General features: G+C 36.7%; 4 long non-coding RNA genes across 7 annotated transcripts; all 4 read right to left on the reverse strand.

Annotated features, from left to right (window-relative positions):
• Nucleotides 1-860: 860 nt before the first annotated feature.
• LOC121404927 lies at nucleotides 861-1,678 on the reverse strand. Its single transcript, XR_005968286.1, has 2 exons — nucleotides 1,205-1,678; nucleotides 861-1,142 (listed from the first exon to the last, which is right to left on the reverse strand). It is a non-coding gene; the product is annotated as an uncharacterized LOC121404927 (long non-coding RNA).
• A 1,604-nt stretch (nucleotides 1,679-3,282) lies between these two features.
• On the reverse strand, nucleotides 3,283-4,100 carry LOC121404926. The gene is made up of 2 exons (XR_005968285.1): nucleotides 3,627-4,100; nucleotides 3,283-3,564 (listed from the first exon to the last, which is right to left on the reverse strand). It is a non-coding gene; the product is annotated as an uncharacterized LOC121404926 (long non-coding RNA).
• Nucleotides 4,101-5,704: 1,604 nt separating this feature from the next.
• LOC121404928 lies at nucleotides 5,705-6,338 on the reverse strand. Its single transcript, XR_005968287.1, has 2 exons — nucleotides 6,049-6,338; nucleotides 5,705-5,986 (listed from the first exon to the last, which is right to left on the reverse strand). It is a non-coding gene; the product is annotated as an uncharacterized LOC121404928 (long non-coding RNA).
• Nucleotides 6,339-8,109: 1,771 nt separating this feature from the next.
• LOC121404924 lies at nucleotides 8,110-20,396 on the reverse strand. Of its 4 annotated transcripts, none has more exons than XR_005968278.1 (3): nucleotides 20,381-20,396; nucleotides 8,455-8,617; nucleotides 8,110-8,392 (listed from the first exon to the last, which is right to left on the reverse strand). It is a non-coding gene; the product is annotated as an uncharacterized LOC121404924 (long non-coding RNA). The 4 variants fall into 4 exon arrangements; XR_005968279.1 differs by lacking the exon at nucleotides 20,381-20,396 and adding an exon at nucleotides 10,239-10,254; XR_005968277.1 differs by lacking the exon at nucleotides 20,381-20,396 and adding an exon at nucleotides 9,172-9,187.
• Nucleotides 20,397-20,508: the final 112 nt, after the last annotated feature.

A 20,508-nucleotide genomic window follows, 5' to 3' on the forward strand; every position in this document is an offset into this window, starting at 1 on the left:
TATTATCCTATTCCAGTACACTTAAATTGAAGAGTCTGAGACCAACAATATATGGGGAAAAGCATGAAATAAGTCATCTACATACTATTTTTAAGTTTCTGAAAAATTATGAAAAACACATCTTAGGCGTCTGAAACCCTATTTTGTAACATTTTAAAAGTTTCGCAGTTTTGCCACTCAGAAGAAAGTATCTCCAAAACAAGGCTTAATCAGCTTCTCTCGTCGTCAAAAAACGTTGAACACTCAATTATATGTACAGCTGGGAACAAAAAAGGACTATTTGATGTGAGGACATATCTCAAGGTAAGATAGCCCCGATTCAATGTTTTGGGTGCTCAAAAAGAGCTCAGATTGTGGTATGGCCAAAATATGATTATCTTGATGATAATCTTCCTTCCTTTTCTCTATCGAAAAAATTGCGATATGACCAGTTGTTTTTGACCAGTTTTCGATTACTGTTTATTTTTCGGGATCATATTTATATATCCACGATTCGTCATTTATATACGATATACATATACGATATACATTATACACATTACGATTTATATATCCACGATTCGTCATCGTGTACATATTATACACAGCTTTTGAACCACCACGATTGTATTTTTGTATACATTTCTTACATCAATCGACACGTGCCTTTTTATAGCCGATTTTTAAATTATGTGGGACTTAACACGCAAAAACACAGCAATTACGAGAGAAACAAGCCCTTATGTAGGGCTCTTGAACAGTAACAGAACAGAACTTTACCTCAATTTCACTATCTAGTTTACTATGAGCTTTAAGGCAAACCCATTTCTATTAACAATATAATAATAATATAATATATTTTTAAATTAAAAATTTAAAGATGAGGTGGGTTTTTAGGAATCTCTCCAAATTTATTTCCATTGTGTATACCTCTACATCGTTTTACATAGCAGTAATTGTTGTACATAAATTGTTAAATAATTAATTAGACCCATTAGACGATTTCGTTGAACAATTACCCCTAAAATATATATAGATTTGTTGGCATCTCGTTCACTACCATAAATTTTTCCAGCTTTTTTAGCCATTGATCCTAAGAGATCTTGCGACATTTTGTGCGCGGATCTCAAAGATGACGCCCATTCCTTTAATCCGATTTCATCCTGAAAAAACATTATTGGTATTTTTATAACAGTTTAAAATATAATAGTTTTGAATTTCTTACAGAGTTCGTTAAAACAATCCTACCATCTCGACTACCATCATTAATGCGAATTTGAATGCAATTTTCGTTTTTGTGTAAAATAAACTCAGATGAAATGTCCTCTACTTGGTCCATGAATATTAGTTCTGGCTTGTTATTTCCGCTCTCCGAGTGAAGTTCCAATCTTAAATATATATAAAGAAAATATATTAGAATCACTTAAAATATATGTTTGTTAAGTTTTCCTCATATTATGAAATATTAGATAATTCCTTATGATTCTGCGATTGCCGCAATGTGGATAATACGAATTTTTCTGAAATTAAGGTGACAGGACCAGGATGTGGACAATCAGCTCAAGAAAATACTGATGCTGATTAAAAATATAAGTTGTGAACAGTGTGGGTAAATCGTATGACTGTTACATGCATATACATAATGCTGGGCCAAAATTTGATGAACAATTTTATTGTTTTGTTTTTTCAAGCGGACTTTCTGTTCGTTATTAAATAAAATTTTAAAAATGTTTTTCGTCGGTCTTTTCAAATAATATGAAACTTAGAAACTAGTTCATATTGATAATAATTATTTTTTTTTAGTCACTGTTAAAAAATTAACGGTTGGTGAATATCAAGAAGTTCAGCTTTGGTTGATATATTTAGTTAACTAGTTCGCAAAAACTTGTGCAGGTTTTTTTACTGCCAATAACTAATTAATGCCGATATTAATGGTATCACAATATATATGAAACAGATTTCACCACATGAAAGAAAAAAATGTTTGAACTTTTTTGTTTCAAAAATTTTGTAAAATTCGGTAGCAACCTCTAAAAAGTTTTTTTTAAATAAAAATAAAAACTTTAATATTACTATCAAACTAAAGATAACAAAATAAAGGGGTGTCCCGTTTAAATTTCAAAAAAACATTTTTTTAGCTGAACCTAATATATGTACATCTATACATCTGTTAAATGAACACCCCAGATCTAATGATTTAGTATATTATCTACTAGCCTTTTTACACCGGGCCGCATCATTGGATTTTTCCGTTAAATGGAACATGCGACAATGATGCCCATAAGGGCCCTATGGATAGAAGAAGACAGTGATACGACCGCATTTTTAATCATGCGGCGCATCATTGGCAAGTGTTGCCGTATTATCCTATTCCAGTACACTTAAATTGAAGAGTCTGAGACCAACAATATATGGGGAAAAGCATGAAATAAGTCATCTACATACTATTTTTAAGTTTCTGAAAAATTATGAAAAACACATCTTAGGCGTCTAAAACCCTATTTTGTAACATTTTAAAAGTTTCGCAGTTTTGGCACTCAGAAGAAAGTATCTCCAAAACAAGGCTTAATCAACTTCTCTCGTCGTCAAAAAACGTTGAACACTCAATTATATGTAAAGCTGGGAACAAAAAGGGCCTATTTGATGTGAGGACATATCTCAAGGTAAGATAGCCCTGATTCAATGTTTTGGGTGCTCAAGAAGAGCTCATATTGTGGTATGGCCAAAATATGATTATCTTGATGATGATCTTCCTTCCTTTTCTCTATCGAAAAAATTGCGATATGACCAGTTGTTTTTGACCAGTTTCCGACTAAACAGGGACTTGACTTAAAATGGTTCGTTTTGAAAGTTGTTATGGTATTTGACTCGCTTTTACAAAATCCATACCGTCGATTACTGTTTATTTTTCGGGATCATATTTATATATCCACGATTCGTCATTTATATACGATATACATATACGATATACATTATACACATTACGATTTATATATCCACGATTCGTCATCGTGTACATATTATACACAGCTTTTGAACCACCACGATTGTATTTTTGTATACATTTCTTACATCAATCGACACGTGCCTTTTTATAGCCGATTTTTAAATTATGTGGGATTTAACACGCAAAAACACAGCAATTACGAGAGTAACAAGCCCTTATGTAGGGCTCTTGAACAGTAACAGAACAGAACTTTACCTCAATTTCACTATCTAGTTTACTATGAGCTTTAAGGCAAACCCATTTCTATTAACAATATAATAATAATATAATATATTTTTAAATTAAAAATTTAAAGATGAGGTGGGTTTTTAGGAATCTCTCCAAATTTATTTCCATTGTGTATACCTCTACATCGTTTTACATAGCAGTAATTGTTGTACATAAATTGTTAAATAATTAATTAGACCCATTAGACGATTTCGTTGAACAATTACCCCTAAAATATATATAGATTTGTTGGCATCTCGTTCACTACCATAAATTTTTCCAGCTTTTTTAGCCATTGATCCTAAGAGATCTTGCGACATTTTGTGCGCGGATCTCAAAGATGACGCCCATTCCTTTAATCCGATTTCATCCTGAAAAAACATTATTGGTATTTTTATAACAGTTTAAAATATAATAGTTTTGAATTTCTTACAGAGTTCGTTAAAACAATCCTACCATCTCGACTACCATCATTAATGCGAATTTGAATGCAATTTTCGTTTTTGTGTAAAATAAACTCAGATGAAATGTCCTCTACTTGGTCCATGAATATTAGTTCTGGCTTGTTATTTCCGCTCTCCGAGTGAAGTTCCAATCTTAAATATATATAAAGAAAATATATTAGAATCACTTAAAATATATGTTTGTTAAGTTTTCCTCATATTATGAAATATTAGATAATTCCTTATGATTCTGCGATTTCCGCAATGTGGATAATACGAATTTTTCTGAAATTAAGGTGACAGGACCAGGATGTGGACAATCAGCTCAAGAAAATACTGATGCTGATTAAAAATATAAGTTGTGAACAGTGTGGGTAAATCGTATGACTGTTACATGCATATACATAATGCTGGGCCAAAATTTGATGAACAATTTTATTGTTTTGTTTTTTCAAGCGGACTTTCTGTTCGTTATTAAATAAAATTTTAAAAATGTTTTTCGTCGGTCTTTTCAAATAATATGAAACTTAGAAACTAGTTCATATTGATAATAATTATTTTTTTTTTAGTCACTGTTAAAAAATAAACGGTTGGTGAATATCAAGAAGTTCAGCTTTGGTTGATATATTTAGTTAACTAGTTCGCAAAAACTTGTGCAGGTTTTTTTACTGCCAATAACTAATTAATGCCGATATTAATGGTATCACAATATATATGAAACAGATTTCACCACATGAAAGAAAAAAATGTTTGAACTTTTTTGTTTCAAAAATTTTGTAAAATTCGGTAGCAACCTCTAAAAAGTTTTTTTAAATAAAAATAAAAACTTTAATATTACTATCAAACTAAAGATAACAAAATAAAGGGGTGTCCCGTTTAAATTTCAAAAAAACATTTTTTTAGCTGAACCTAATATATGTACATCTATACATCTGTTAAATGAACACCCCAGATCTAATGATTTAGTATATTATCTACTAGCCTTTTTACACCGGGCCGCATCATTGGATTTTTCCGTTAAATGGAACATGCGACAATGATGCCCATAAGGGCCCTATGGATAGAAGAAGACAGTGATACGACCGCATTTTTAATCATGCGGCGCATCATTGGCAAGTGTTGCCGTATTATCCTATTCCAGTACACTTAAATTGAAGAGTCTGAGACCAACAATATATGGGGAAAAGCATGAAATAAGTCATCTACATACTATTTTTAAGTTTCTGAAAAATTATGAAAAACACATCTTAGGCGTCTAAAACCCTATTTTGTAACATTTTAAAAGTTTCGCAGTTTTGGCACTCAGAAGAAAGTATCTCCAAAACAAGGCTTAATCAACTTCTCTCGTCGTCAAAAAACGTTGAACACTCAATTATATGTAAAGCTGGGAACAAAAAGGGCCTATTTGATGTGAGGACATATCTCAAGGTAAGATAGCCCTGATTCAATGTTTTGGGTGCTCAAGAAGAGCTCATATTGTGGTATGGCCAAAATATGATTATCTTGATGATGATCTTCCTTCCTTTTCTCTATCGAAAAAATTGCGATATGACCAGTTGTTTTTGACCAGTTTCCGACTAAACAGGGACTTGACTTAAAATGGTTCGTTTTGAAAGTTGTTATGGTATTTGACTCGCTTTTACAAAATCCATACCGTCGATTACTGTTTATTTTTCGGGATCATATTTATATATCCACGATTCGTCATTTATATACGATATACATATACGATATACATTATACACATTACGATTTATATATCCACGATTCGTCATCGTGTACATATTATACACAGCTTTTGAACCACCACGATTGTATTTTTGTATACATTTCTTACATCAATCGACACGTGCCTTTTTATAGCCGATTTTTAAATTATGTGGGATTTAACACGCAAAAACACAGCAATTACGAGAGTAACAAGCCCTTATGTAGGGCTTTTGAACAGTAACAGAACAGAACTTTACCTCAATTTCACTATCTAGTTTACTATGAGCTTTAAGGCAAACCCATTTCTATTAACAATATAATAATAATATAATATATTTTTAAATTAAAAATTTAAAGATGAGGTGGGTTTTTAGGAATCTCTCCAAATTTATTTCCATTGTGTATACCTCTACATCGTTTTACATAGCAGTAATTGTTGTACATAAATTGTTAAATAATTAATTAGACCCATTAGACGATTTCGTTGAACAATTACCCCTAAAATATATATAGATTTGTTGGCATCTCGTTCACTACCATAAATTTTTCCAGCTTTTTTAGCCATTGATCCTAAGAGATCTTGCGACATTTTGTGCGCGGATCTCAAAGATGACGCCCATTCCTTTAATCCGATTTCATCCTGAAAAAACATTATTGGTATTTTTATAACAGTTTAAAATATAATAGTTTTGAATTTCTTACAGAGTTCGTTAAAACAATCCTACCATCTCGACTACCATCATTAATGCGAATTTGAATGCAATTTTCGTTTTTGTGTAAAATAAACTCAGATGAAATGTCCTCTACTTGGTCCATGAATATTAGTTCTGGCTTGTTATTTCCGCTCTCCGAGTGAAGTTCCAATCTTAAATATATATAAAGAAAATATATTAGAATCACTTAAAATATATGTTTGTTAAGTTTTCCTCATATTATGAAATATTAGATAATTCCTTATGATTCTGCGATTGCCGCAATGTGGATAATACGAATTTTTCTGAAATTAAGGTGACAGGACCAGGATGTGGACAATTAGCTCAAGAAAATACTGATGCTGATTAAAAATATAAGTTGTGAACAGTGTGGGTAAATCGTATGACTGTTACATGCATATACATAATGCTGGGCCAAAATTTGATGAACAATTTTATTGTTTTGTTTTTTCAAGCGGACTTTCTGTTCGTTATTAAATAAAATTTTAAAAATGTTTTTCGTCGGTCTTTTCAAATAATATGAAACTTAGAAACTAGTTCATATTGATAATAATTATTTTTTTTTTAGTCACTGTTAAAAAATAAACGGTTGGTGAATATCAAGAAGTTCAGCTTTGGTTGATATATTTAGTTAACTAGTTCGCAAAAACTTGTGCAGGTTTTTTTACTGCCAATAACTAATTAATGCCGATATTAATGGTATCACAATATATATGAAACAGATTTCACCACATGAAAGAAAAAAATGTTTGAACTTTTTTGTTTCAAAAATTTTGTAAAATTCGGTAGCAACCTCTAAAAAGTTTTTTTTAAATAAAAATAAAAACTTTAATATTACTATCAAACTAAAGATAACAAAATAAAGGGGTGTCCCGTTTAAATTTCAAAAAAACATTTTTTTAGCTGAACCTAATATATGTACATCTATACATCTGTTAAATGAACACCCCAGATCTAATCTAGCCTTTTTACACCGGGCCGCATCATTGGATTTTTCCGTTAAATGGAACATGCGACAATGATGCCCATAAGGGCCCTATGGATAGAAGAAGACAGTGATACGACCGCATTTTTAATCATGCGGCGCATCATTGGCAAGTGTTGCCGTATTATCCTATTCCAGTACACTTAAATTGAAGAGTCTGAGACCAACAATATATGGGGAAAAGCATGAAATAAGTCATCTACATACTATTTTTAAGTTTCTGAAAAATTATGAAAAACACATCTTAGGCGTCTAAAACCCTATTTTGTAACATTTTAAAAGTTTCGCAGTTTTGGCACTCAGAAGAAAGTATCTCCAAAACAAGGCTTAATCAACTTCTCTCGTCGTCAAAAAACGTTGAACACTCAATTATATGTAAAGCTGGGAACAAAAAGGGCCTATTTGATGTGAGGACATATCTCAAGGTAAGATAGCCCTGATTCAATGTTTTGGGTGCTCAAGAAGAGCTCATATTGTGGTATGGCCAAAATATGATTATCTTGATGATGATCTTCCTTCCTTTTCTCTATCGAAAAAATTGCGATATGACCAGTTGTTTTTGACCAGTTTCCGACTAAACAGGGACTTGACTTAAAATGGTTCGTTTTGAAAGTTGTTATGGTATTTGACTCGCTTTTACAAAATCCATACCGTCGATTACTGTTTATTTTTCGGGATCATATTTATATATCCACGATTCGTCATTTATATACGATATACATATACGATATACATTATACACATTACGATTTATATATCCACGATTCGTCATCGTGTACATATTATACACAGCTTTTGAACCACCACGATTGTATTTTTGTATACATTTCTTACATCAATCGACACGTGCCTTTTTATAGCCGATTTTTAAATTATGTGGGATTTAACACGCAAAAACACAGCAATTACGAGAGTAACAAGCCCTTATGTAGGGCTCTTGAACAGTAACAGAACAGAACTTTACCTCAATTTCACTATCTAGTTTACTATGAGCTTTAAGGCAAACCCATTTCTATTAACAATATAATAATAATATAATATATTTTTAAATTAAAAATTTAAAGATGAGGTGGGTTTTTAGGAATCTCTCCAAATTTATTTCCATTGTGTATACCTCTACATCGTTTTACATAGCAGTAATTGTTGTACATAAATTGTTAAATAATTAATTAGACCCATTAGACGATTTCGTTGAACAATTACCCCCTAAAATATATATAGATTTGTTGGCATCTCGTTCACTACCATAAATTTTTCCAGCTTTTTTAGCCATTGATCCTAAGAGATCTTGCGACATTTTGTGCGCGGATCTCAAAGATGACGCCCATTCCTTTAATCCGATTTCATCCTGAAAAAACATTATTGGTATTTTTATAACAGTTTAAAATATAATAGTTTTGAATTTCTTACAGAGTTCGTTAAAACAATCCTACCATCTCGACTACCATCATTAATGCGAATTTGAATGCAATTTTCGTTTTTGTGTAAAATAAACTCAGATGAAATGTCCTCTACTTGGTCCATGAATATTAGTTCTGGCTTGTTATTTCCGCTCTCCGAGTGAAGTTCCAATCTTAAATATATATAAAGAAAATATATTAGAATCACTTAAAATATATGTTTGTTAAGTTTTCCTCATATTATGAAATATTAGATAATTCCTTATGATTCTGCGATTGCCGCAATGTGGATAATACGAATTTTTCTGAAATTAAGGTGACAGGACCAGGATGTGGACAATCAGCTCAAGAAAATACTGATGCTGATTAAAAATATAAGTTGTGAACAGTGTGGGTAAATCGTATGACTGTTACATGCATATACATAATGCTGGGCCAAAATTTGATGAACAATTTTATTGTTTTGTTTTTTCAAGCGGACTTTCTGTTCGTTATTAAATAAAATTTTAAAAATGTTTTTCGTCGGTCTTTTCAAATAATATGAAACTTAGAAACTAGTTCATATTGATAATAATTATTTTTTTTTTAGTCACTGTTAAAAAATTAACGGTTGGTGAATATCAAGAAGTTCAGCTTTGGTTGATATATTTAGTTAACTAGTTCGCAAAAACTTGTGCAGGTTTTTTTACTGCCAATAACTAATTAATGCCGATATTAATGGTATCACAATATATATGAAACAGATTTCACCACATGAAAGAAAAAAATGTTTGAACTTTTTTGTTTCAAAAATTTTGTAAAATTCGGTAGCAACCTCTAAAAAGTTTTTTTAAATAAAAATAAAAACTTTAATATTACTATCAAACTAAAGATAACAAAATAAAGGGGTGTCCCGTTTAAATTTCAAAAAAACATTTTTTTAGCTGAACCTAATATATGTACATCTATACATCTGTTAAATGAACACCCCAGATCTAATGATTTAGTATATTATCTACTAGCCTTTTTACACCGGGCCGCATCATTGGATTTTTCCGTTAAATGGAACATGCGACAATGATGCCCATAAGGGCCCTATGGATAGAAGAAGACAGTGATACGACCGCATTTTTAATCATGCGGCGCATCATTGGCAAGTGTTGCCGTATTATCCTATTCCAGTACACTTAAATTGAAGAGTCTGAGACCAACAATATATGGGGAAAAGCATGAAATAAGTCATCTACATACTATTTTTAAGTTTCTGAAAAATTATGAAAAACACATCTTAGGCGTCTAAAACCCTATTTTGTAACATTTTAAAAGTTTCGCAGTTTTGGCACTCAGAAGAAAGTATCTCCAAAACAAGGCTTAATCAACTTCTCTCGTCGTCAAAAAACGTTGAACACTCAATTATATGTAAAGCTGGGAACAAAAAGGGCCTATTTGATGTGAGGACATATCTCAAGGTAAGATAGCCCTGATTCAATGTTTTGGGTGCTCAAGAAGAGCTCATATTGTGGTATGGCCAAAATATGATTATCTTGATGATGATCTTCCTTCCTTTTCTCTATCGAAAAAATTGCGATATGACCAGTTGTTTTTGACCAGTTTCCGACTAAACAGGGACTTGACTTAAAATGGTTCGTTTTGAAAGTTGTTATGGTATTTGACTCGCTTAAAAAAAATCCATCGTGTACATATTATACACAGCTTTTGAACCACCACGATTGTATTTTTGTATACTTTTCTTACATCAATCGACACGTGCCTTTTTATAGCCGATTTTTAAATTGTGTGGGATTTAACACTAACCATAGAATGGTTAGTTTTTGTACTTCTGCCAACCTGACTGCTCGGCGCATAAGTTGCCATAGCGAAATCTACGGTTTCCAATGTCTTTTCCAATAACTCTAATGCCATGTTATAGTTTCCATCCGAGAGTTCTAACGATCGAATTGTCTCCAACGCCGAATCACGCAAGCAATGGTTGTTAAGTTTTCCTCATATTATGAAATATTAGATAATTCCTTATGATTCTGCGATTGCCGCAATGTGGATAATACGAATTTTTCTGAAATTAAGGTGACAGAACCAGGAGGTGGACAATCAGCTCAAGAAAATAATGATGCTGATTAAAGGTTCTGAACAGTGTGGGAAAATCGTATGACTGTTACATGCATATATCCGATGATCCTATTGGGCTTTGTGGTGGCTCAGAGGGGGCCTAGCTGAGACCACCGGACGGGTCGCAGGTTGCGGATAGCGAACGGCCTACCCTAGTGGGGAGGTCAGCTGCGAATAAGCGGGCATCCCAAAGAGAATCAACTAAGTTGGCTCTGAGGGAGAGTACCGGAAATAAGCAGTCCCGGACAGCCAGCGGGTTTTCATTAAGTAGCTCACACACTCCCATCCCTACACATTACCTACCCACATCCCAGCCCCAATATGCAGGTATGAACCCGGGTGGGTCCCATCCCAAATCTGGGATGGGTGGAAAGCCAACACCCAAAACTGATACCATGGTAGGGCAGCTAAGCAATATTGCGGCTGCCCAACCTTCCGGTGAAGCGGCGGGTGATGGCTTACCATCAACCAGTGTCCAAACCAGGAAATATAGCTATGCCGAAAAGAGGAGTGCTGGCCACATACTCCATCGGCAGAACGCCGGAATGGGCCTCGGCGGTGTTGCCCAACTTCAGTGTGGAGCCACAGAAGGTGGCAGCACAACCGAAGAGGCAGCGCTCTCAAGAGACGCCCGGACCTGCCGCGAAGCGCTCCAGGGTGATACCAAACGTATCCTTCGCGCAGATTGCCAAGGAGAGGACGCTGATAGGCGTTCTCGACAACGGCAGCGCGGAGGGGAAAATACCTAGAAGCCAATGGAAGTGGGTGAAAGCGGCACTGGCCGACCGCTGCTTCGAGCTTCTCGATAAGGATCCCGGGCCACCTCCAGTCTGTAAAGACATGGGATGGTTCCAGGGAAGCATCAAAGTGGTAGCCTGCGAAGATGAGCGGTCCGTGAAGCTATATAAAGCTGCGGTGGCGCAAATCGGAGAAGTCTACGCTGGGGAGAAGCTCGTCGCTGTTGACTGGAGCGAGGTGCCCAGCAGACCAAGGGCTCGTATATGGGTGCCGGCCACTTTTAAGGAGCCCGAGCGAATCCTCAGGATGTTGCAGAGATGCAACCCAGCACTGCCAACCTCAGACTGGAAGGTGGTCAAAGTTGAGGCATCAAAAGGCCCCACAAACCAGGCAGTGATAATCCTATATAAGGAGTCACTAGCCCCGATCGAGGCAGCCAAGGGAGAGCTCAACTTCGGGTTCAGCTCGGTGACCATGAAGGTCTACAAGTCGGATGCAGCGGCCGAGGCGCGTCCTGTCAACAACCCAGTTGAGCAGGACGTTGACTCGGAGATCGAGGCACCCGACGTAGACCCGGAGCCGGCCCTAGAGAGCTACTCCTCGGAGACGGAGCTGATGCTCGATTTTGAGGCGTTGTGTCGTGACGAGATTCTCGACATAACAGTGGTGGAGAACAACTATAATATAGTCTCTGAGGCTTCTGCAGATAAATCTCCACCACTGTAAAGCAGCATCCGCTGCCCTAATACTCCGCTTAGTCGCGAGCGGAGGGGACATAGTCCTAATCCAAGAGCCTTGGGTAGTAGGAGGCAAGGTCTGTGGATTAGCGACGAAGGACTACAAGCTGATTGTAGCCCAAACTGAAGGTAAAATTAGAACCTAGCATACTAGCAAGAAAGCACCTAAATATCTTTCTGCTCCACAATTTTAGCAATGGCGACAACACGGCGGCTAGCCTAGAGCTACAGGGGACACGCCTGAACCTGGTGTCGTCCTACATGGCTCACGAGGAAAGCGATCCTTCCAGTGACCTCGTTCGCAAGATAGCCAGCGACAGCGAAAGGTCGGATACAAGCCTAATAATAGGCTGCAATGCCAACGCTCACCACACCCAATGGGGGAGCTCGGATACAAATGTAAGGGGTGAGTCACTTTTCAGCTTCATCTTAAACTCCAACCTAGTTATTGGTAATCGGGGTAACGACCCCACATTCATAATAAAAAACCGTCAAGAGGTTATTGACCTCACTCTATTGTCTCACAAACTGTCAGACATAATGAAGAGTTGGAGAGTCCTAGAGGATCACTCCTTCGCCGACCACAGGTACATCGAGACAGTTCTATCGCTCGAAAGCACCAAACCTACTAACTATATTAACCCCAGGAAAGCCAACTGGGATATATATAGACCAAAAATGGAGGGATTACTCCCCCCCTAGCACCAAAATGCCCGGACATACAAGACGATCTTAATCGTCTTGTGGACAGTTCACGGAAGCTTGCAATAAGGCCTTCGTGGCAGCTTGCCCCTCAACCAAACCAAGAGGGAAAAAGAAACCCCCTGGTGGTGTGAACAAATAGATACCCTCCGGAAAGTCTGCGGGACTCTCTTTAACAGAGCCAAAAGCAGCAGCGAGGAAGCGCACTGGGAAAATTACAAAAGTAAATTAACCCTATACAAAAAAGAAACTAGGAGAGCCAAAAGGCAAAAATTTTGCTCCGAAATTGAAGACACGTCAGAAGCCGCAAGGCTACGCAAGATCCTGTCAAAAACATCCCCCTCGGTGGGATATCTCAAGAGAATGGATGGTACGTGGACAAACTCTAGTGAGGACTCCCTACATATTCTACTCGATACTCATTTTCCTGGGTGCACGACCATCGAGCCGGCAGACACCCCAAGTGAAGGCCCGGAAACCTCGATGGTGCACATCCTCACAAAACGGAATATTAGCTGGGCAGTAAACAGCTTTAAATCCTTCAAATCGCCTGGTCCGGACCAAGTCATTCCGGCTCAGTTACAAAAAGCCGGGGACATGGCCATCAACTGGCTGCAAAGTATCTTTAGGAAGATACTGACAGTGGGAAAAATCCCCCGCGCTTGGCTAAAGGCTAAAATTGTCTTTATCCCCAAAGCAGGGAAACCCTCACACACAACCCCAAAAGACTTCAGACCAATAAGTCTATCGTCCTTTCTTCTCAAAACCTTTGAGAGACTAGTCGGGCTGCAGCTGAGAACAACCATAAATCCTCAGTGGCTGTCAGGCGCACAACATGCCTACCGAAAAGGAAAATCCACGGAAACGGCACTCCATGAAGTAATCTCGACGGTAGAGAAATCCCTACACGTCAAAGAATACTCCTTAATAGCTTTCCTAGACATCGAGGGAGCTTTTAACAACGTCATACCGGAAGCCATCACGGAGGCCCTGACTGCCCTGGGAGTGGATCGTCACTTGGTGATGCTCATAGATCAATTGCTCACATGCAGGACGGTGACATCATTAATGGGATCGTCCACTCAGTCAAGGTATGTCAACAGAGACACCCCGCAAGGTGGTGTCCTGTCTCCCCTTCTATGGAACATAGCAGTCAACAAGATTCTGTGTGACCTGGAAGGGAAGGGCTGCAAGGTGGTAGCATACGCGGACGACGTTGCCATTATCTTCTCGGAAAAATTCCCTCAAACACTCTGCGATCTAATGACCGCAAAGCTCGCGCGACTGTCAGAATGGACAAAGTCGCGTGGACTGGGAGTTAATCCCTCTAAAACGGAACTTGTGTTGTTTACAACCAAATACAAAATCCCGTCTCTCAACCCCCCAATACTAAACGGATGCAGGCTCTCCTTCAGCGACAGTGCCAGTTACTTAGGGTTGGTAATTGACAAAAATTAGCTGGAACCTGAGCATCAAAGACAGAGTGAAGAAGGCTACGATAGCCCTCTACACTTGCAAGAAGGCCATTGGGCTAAAATGGGGCATGAACCCAAGAATAGTCCAATGGATATACCTAGCAATAGTAAGACCAATACTACTCTAAGGAGTCGCAGTGTGGTGGCCTGCCCTATCAAAGGGGACCATCACTAAACAACTGGGCAAGGTGCAGCGCACTGCAGGCCTATGCATCAGTGGAGCTCTGAGCACAATACCAACGGATGCGCTAAATGCTATCCTATGCCTGCAGAGCCTTGACCTTGCAGGTAAGGAGCAGGCAGAAATGGCAGCAATCCGTCTTAGAGACTCTGACCAATGGGTGTCACATCACACCGGCCATGCGTCCATCCTAAATGGAAACAAAATCGTCCCCACAATAACGGACTACTGTGTTCCGAGGGAGTATACAGATACCCCTTTCGTAACAATCATCAACTGGCTCGAGGGACAACCTGGCCCAGATGTAGCCATTCAAATCTTTACTGATGGCTCAAAGATGGACAACAAAGTCGGAGGAGGAATCTACTCCGAACAGCTGAATATAAGACACTCTTTCAGGCTCCCAGATCACTGCAGTGTCTTCCAAGCGGAAGTCATAGCGATCAGGGAAGCCTTGAGCTGCCTTCAGGAACGTGCCCCTACAAATCAAATCGCTGAATGCGATAACAACAAGCTCGGCTACCGTGGCAAACTGTCGCAAATCTCTCCATGAGATGGCTTATCAGTTTGTCATCAGCCTAATATGGGTCCCGGGCCACCAGGACATTGAAGGCAACTGTATAGCAGACGAGCTGGCCAGAGCTGGTACAACAATTCCCCTTCTCCATGATAAGGAGGATATTCGTATGCCAATGGCCACCTGCAAGCTCAAAATAAAAGAACATTTTAAGCGACTAATAAATGACAGATGGCAAACAGTGCCACTATGTCGCATAACTCGGCAAACATGGCCTAACATTACTAGGAAGCGCACCGATGAGCTTTGCAAACTCAGTAGGAGCAGGTGTAACTCATTCATACGCTCCCTTACCGGACATTGGCTAATAGGCACCCATGCAAACAGGCTGGGTGCCTCTATAACGACTTCTGTCGGAGCTGTAGAGATGAGGACGAGGAGGAGACTGTGGAACATCTGTTTCCTAATTGACATTTCGGACATGTCTACAATCAGTCCCAGACGGATCGCAAGCTTCATAAGGGCATCCGGATGGGACAATGGATAACATAGTGTTTCACGAAGGAAGAGGGAACGATCTATGCGGTATCACAACGGGCCGAAACCGGCCTAGGTGTGTCGGGTCTCTGACGAACCCGACAGCCGCCTCAACCTAACCTAACCTACATGCATATACATAAGGCTGGGCCAAAATTTGATGAACAATTTTTTTGTTAGGTTTTTTCAAGCGGACTTTCTGTTCGTTAGTAAATAAAATTAAAAAAATGTTGTTCGTCGGTCTTTTCAAATAATATGAAACTTAGAAACTAGTTCATATTTTTTTTTTTTGTCACTGTTAAAAAATTAACGGTTGGTGAATATCAAGAAGTTAAACTGTGGTTGATATATTTAGTTAAGTAGTTCGAAAAAACTTGTGCAGGTTTTTTTACTGCCAATAACTAATTAATGCCGATATTAATGGTATCAATATATATGAAACAGATTTCACCACATTAAAGAAAAAAATGTTTTTTGTTTCAAAAATTTTGTAAAATTAGGTAGCAACCTCTAAAACGTTTTTTTAAATAAAAATAAAAACTTTAATATTACTATCAAACTAAAGATAACAAAATAAAGGGGTGTCCCGTTTAAATTTCAAAAAAACATTTTTTTAGCTGAACCTAATATATGTACATCTATACATCTGTTAAATGAATACCCCAGATCTAATGATTTAGTATATTAAATGGAACATGCGACAATGATAAGGGCCCTGTGGATAGAAGAAGACGGCGGCGCATCATTGGCAAGTGTTGCCGTATTATCCTATTCCAGTACACTTAAATTGAAGAGTCTGAGACCAAAAATATATGGGGAAAAGCATGAAATAAGTCATCTACATAGGTTTCTACATACTATTTTTAAGTTTCTGAAAAATTATGAAAAACACATCTTAGGCGTCTAAAACCCTATTTTGTAACATTTTAAAAGTTTCGCAGTTTTGGAACTCAGAAGAAAGTATCTCCAAAACAAGGCTTAATCAACTTCTCTCGTCGTCAAAAAACGTTGAACACTCAATTATATGTAAAGCTGGGAACAAAAAGGGCCTATTTGATGTGAGGACATATCTCAAGGTAAGATAGCCCTGATTAAATGTTTTGGGTGCTCAAGAAGAGCTCATATTGTGGTATGGCCAAAATATGATTATCTTGATGATGATCTTCCTTCCTTTTCTCTATCGAAAAAATTGCGATATGACCAGTTGTTTTTGACCAGTTTCCGACTAAACAGGGACTTGACTTAAAATGGTTCGTTTTGAAAGTTGTTATGGTATTTGACTCGCTTAAAAAAAATCCATCGTGTACATATTATACACAGCTTTTGAACCACCACGATTGTATTTTTGTATACTTTTCTTACATCAATCGACACGTGCCTTTTTATAGCCGATTTTTAAATTGTGTGGGATTTAACACTAACCATAGAATGGTTAGTTTTTGTACTTCTGCCAACCTGACTGCTCGGCGCATAAGTTGCCATAGCGAAATCTACGGTTTCCAATGTCTTTTCCAATAACTCTAATGCCATGTTATAGTTTCCATCCGAGAGTTCTAACGATCGAATTGTCTCCAACGCCGAATCACGCAAGCAATGGTTGTTAAGTTTTCCTCATATTATGAAATATTAGATAATTCCTTATGATTCTGCGATTGCCGCAATGTGGATAATACGAATTTTTCTGAAATTAAGGTGACAGGACCAGGATGTGGACAATCAGCTCAAGAAAATACTGATGCTGATTAAAAATATAAGTTGTGAACAGTGTGGGTAAATCGTATGACTGTTACATGCATATACATAATGCTGGGCCAAAATTTGATGAACCATTTTATTGTTTTGTTTTTTCAAGCGGACTTTCTGTTCGTTAGTTAATAAAATTTAAAAAATGTTATCGCAAGCCAGGGCATCCGGTGGGACAATGGATAACAGTGTTCACGAAGGAGGGAACGTCAGCGGTATCACACGGGCCGAACCGGCCGGTGTGTGTCGCGCCCGACACCGCCTCAACCTAACCTAACCTACATGCATACATAGGCTGGCAATTTGTGAACAATTTTTTTGTTAGGTTTTTTCAAGCGGACCTGTTCGTTAGTAAATAAAATTAAAAAATGTTGTTCGTCGGTCTTTTCAAATAATATGAAACTTAGAAACTGCCTATTTTTTTTTTTTTGTCACTGTTAAAAAATTAACGGTTGGTGAATATCAAGAAGTTAAACTGTGGTTGATATATTTAGTTAAGTAGTTCGAAAAAACTTGTGCAGGTTTTTTTACTGCCAATAACTAATTAATGCCGATATTAATGGTATCAATATATATGAAACAGATTTCACCACATTAAAGAAAAAAGTAAAATGTTTTTTGTTTCAAAAATTTTGTAAAATTAGGTAGCAACCTCTAAAACGTTTTTTTAAATAAAAATAAAAACTTTAATATTACTATCAAACTAAAGATAACAAAATAAAGGGGTGTCCCGTTTAAATTTCAAAAAAACATTTTTTTAGCTGAACCTAATATATGTACATCTATACATCTGTTAAATGAATACCCCAGATCTAATGATTTAGTATATTAAATGGAACATGCGACAATGATAAGGGCCCTGTGGATAGAAGAAGACGGCGGCGCATCATTGGCAAGTGTTGCCGTATTATCCTATTCCAGTACACTTAAATTGAAGAGTCTGAGACCAAAAATATATGGGGAAAAGCATGAAATAAGTCATCTACATAGGTTTCTACATACTATTTTTAAGTTTCTGAAAAATTATGAAAAACACATCTTAGGCGTCTAAAACCCTATTTTGTAACATTTTAAAAGTTTCGCAGTTTTGGAACTCAGAAGAAAGTATCTCCAAAACAAGGCTTAATCAACTTCTCTCGTCGTCAAAAAACGTTGAACACTCAATTATATGTAAAGCTGGGAACAAAAAGGGCCTATTTGATGTGAGGACATATCTCAAGGTAAGATAGCCCTGATTAAATGTTTTGGGTGCTCAAGAAGAGCTCATATTGTGGTATGGCCAAAATATGATTATCTTGATGATGATCTTCCTTCCTTTTCTCTATCGAAAAAATTGCGATATGACCAGTTGTTTTTGACCAGTTTCCGACTAAACAGGGACTTGACTTAAAATGGTTCGTTTTGAAAGTTGTTATGGTATTTGACTCGCTTAAAAAAAATCCATCGTGTACATATTATACACAGCTTTTGAACCACCACGATTGTATTTTTGTATACTTTTCTTACATCAATCGACACGTGCCTTTTTATAGCCGATTTTTAAATTGTGTGGGATTTAACACTAACCATAGAATGGTTAGTTTTTGTACTTCTGCCAACCTGACTGCTCGGCGCATAAGTTGCCATAGCGAAATCTACGGTTTCCAATGTCTTTTCCAATAACTCTAATGCCATGTTATAGTTTCCATCCGAGAGTTCTAACGATCGAATTGTCTCCAACGCCGAATCACGCAAGCAATGGTTGTTAAGTTTTCCTCATATTATGAAATATTAGATAATTCCTTATGATTCTGCGATTGCCGCAATGTGGATAATACGAATTTTTCTGAAATTAAGGTGACAGGACCAGGATGTGGACAATCAGCTCAAGAAAATACTGATGCTGATTAAAAATATAAGTTGTGAACAGTGTGGGTAAATCGTATGACTGTTACATGCATATACATAATGCTGGGCCAAAATTTGATGAACCATTTTATTGTTTTGTTTTTTCAAGCGGACTTTCTGTTCGTTAGTTAATAAAATTTAAAAAATGTTCGTCGGTCTTTTCAAATAATATGAAACTTAGAAACTAGTTCATATTGATAATAAGGTATTTTTATTTTTTTTTTTAGTCACTGTTAAAAAATTAACGGTTGGTGAATATCAAGAAGTTCAGCTTTGGTTGATATATTTAGTTAACTAGTTCGCAAAAACTTGTGCAGGTTTTTTTACTGCCAATAACTAATTAATGCCGATATTAATGGTATCACAATATATATGAAACAGATTTCACCACATGAAAGAAAAAAATGTTTGAACTTTTTTGTTTCAAAAATTTTGTAAAATTCGGTAGCAACCTCTAAAAAGTTTTTTTAAATAAAAATAAAAACTTTAATATTACTATCAAACTAAAGATAACAAAATAAAGGGGTGTCCCGTTTAAATTTCAAAAAAACATTTTTTTAGCTGAACCTAATATATGTACATCTATACATCTGTTAAATGAAACACCCCAGATCTAATGATTTAGTATATTATCTACTAGCCTTTTTACACCGGGCCGCATCATTGGATTTTTCCGTTAAATGGAACATGCGACAATGATGCCCATAAGGGCCCTATGGATAGAAGAAGACAGTGATACGACCGCATTTTTAATCATGCGGCGCATCATTGGCAAGTGTTGCCGTATTATCCTATTCCAGTACACTTAAATTGAAGAGTCTGAGACCAACAATATATGGGGAAAAGCATGAAATAAGTCATCTACATACTATTTTTAAGTTTCTGAAAAATTATGAAAAACACATCTTAGGCGTCTGAAACCCTATTTTGTAACATTTTAAAAGTTTCGCAGTTTTGCCACTCAGAAGAAAGTATCTCCAAAACAAGGCTTAATCAGCTTCTCTCGTCGTCAAAAAACGTTGAACACTCAATTATATGTACAGCTGGGAACAAAAAAGGACTATTTGATGTGAGGACATATCTCAAGGTAAGATAGCCCCGATTCAATGTTTTGGGTGCTCAAAAAGAGCTCAGATTGTGGTATGGCCAAAATATGATTATCTTGATGATAATCTTCCTTCCTTTTCTCTATCGAAAAAATTGCGATATGACCAGTTGTTTTTGACCAGTTTCCGACTAAACAGGGACTTGACTTAAAATGGTTCGTTTTGAAAGTTGTTATGGTATTTGACTCGATTTTACAAAATCCATACCGTCGATTACTGTTTATTTTTCGGGATCATATTTATATATCCACGATTCGTCATTTATATACGATATACATATACGATATACATTATACACATTACGATTTATATATCCACGATTCGTCATCGTGTAC

This window comes from Drosophila obscura, unplaced genomic scaffold (genome assembly GCF_018151105.1).
Source record: "Drosophila obscura isolate BZ-5 IFL unplaced genomic scaffold, ASM1815110v1 contig_56, whole genome shotgun sequence".
In the NCBI taxonomy this organism is placed as follows: Eukaryota; Metazoa; Arthropoda; class Insecta; order Diptera; family Drosophilidae; genus Drosophila; species Drosophila obscura.